This window comes from Tupaia chinensis, unplaced genomic scaffold (genome assembly GCF_000334495.1).
Source record: "Tupaia chinensis unplaced genomic scaffold, TupChi_1.0 Scaffold144349_1, whole genome shotgun sequence".
NCBI lineage: Eukaryota > Metazoa > Chordata > Mammalia > Scandentia > Tupaiidae > Tupaia > Tupaia belangeri.
This window is the reverse complement of record NW_006204208.1, coordinates 1-1,453: the sequence shown is the minus strand read 5'-3', so window position 1 is coordinate 1,453 and position 1,453 is coordinate 1. Positions and strand designations below refer to the sequence as shown.

Sequence of the window (1,453 nt, the reverse complement as noted above, 5' to 3'; positions counted from 1 at the left end):
AAGATCCCAAGAGGAGAATGGAGGAGAAGGGATTGTGGCGTGACCATCTCCTCTGGGGGGTGATTTCTCGCTTTCTGTCTCTATATCTCTCTCTGTCTGTCTGGCGAGCACACGTGCCCTATAACGAAAACCTCTCAAAAAAAAAAAAAGATATACTGCTGTGTGTATGAGTGTGTAAGCCCGCAGCACTGGAACAGATGTATAGTGATCTGATTTAAAAGATTAATCACGTAGAGGGACCAGCAGATGGTGTAATGGTTACATTGCTAAACTCCCATGTAGTCAACTGTGGTTCAAGTCCCAGACTCAGTTGCTTAAACTCACACAGAGCACGTGTTTATGCCCGTGTTTATGCCTATATTATGCCCAAGATCCTGAGAAGAAACTGGAGGAGAAAGAATTGAGACATGGCCATCCTACCTGGGGTGACTTCTTGCTGTCTCTCTGTCTCGCTCTGTCTTTCCATTTAGAACATGTGTCCTATAGCAAAAACCTCTCTTCAAAAAAAAATATATATATCACTTAGCATCTCAAAAGAGTTGTATGCCAGTCCTGTAGATCTCTATACTGAAAGAGTTAATATAGCTCTTAGACAATGCATGGGAGCATCACAGAGCATTGCACCTCTTTTTCTATATATGAGAAAGCTTTGCATTAAAACCAGCTTAACAAAGACTTAAAAGGTGGCCTTATAAAGCTGTTCATGGAACATGTTGAGAAAAGCACATTTACACCAGAATGGCTTTACTTTCAGAAGCCCAGACAACACCATTTCAGGTCACATCTTCTACTATGTCAAATATCGTGAAGGCCTGTATACTCTCACACTGGAATGAGTTCAAATGGCTCCAACTCTGTTTTCTAAATTTATCTCGAACATTTTCCTTCTGGCAGTAGAACATGGACTTTCTGAATATGCTGCTCAAGATCAGAAACTTCAAAGAGAACTTATTCACAGTCATTTTACAGGAGGTGACAAGTCCCAGAAGAGAGCTGGGGGTGAGTTGGCTTGTAACAGCTCATCAGCATATGCAAGTTCCAGGGGGAACAGTGAATGTACTGAATGTACTTTCCTTCTGTAAAAGAGGATGCACCGGAGCTGCAGAGAGTGTACTCATAGCACAGTGGGGGCCTGCAGACACTCAGGAACTCTCACAAAGCTGTTTTTTAAAAAGAGGTTTTTGGTATAGGGCACATGTACTTGCTAGAAAGACAGAAAGCATGAAACCATATTCCACCCCAACCCGAGAGGATGGTCATGCGACAATCCCTCCTCCTCCATTCTCCCCTTGGGATTTTGGACACACACACACACACACACACACACACACACACACACACACACAGATGCCTGGTGTGAGCCACAAGATGCAGAGTCTGGGACTCAAACTGTGGAACGCCCCCGCCCATCGCCCTCAGTGCCTCAACGGAAGCCCACTGAGCGCTCAAAGCA

At 44.3% G+C, this 1,453-nt stretch overlaps 1 pseudogene; it reads left to right on the top strand.

The window, feature by feature from the left end:
• LOC102491037 (CDK2-associated and cullin domain-containing protein 1 pseudogene) overlaps positions 1–1,082 on the top strand; it is a 1,831-nt pseudogene extending 749 nt beyond the window's left edge.
• The last annotated feature ends 371 nt before the right edge of the window (positions 1,083–1,453 follow it).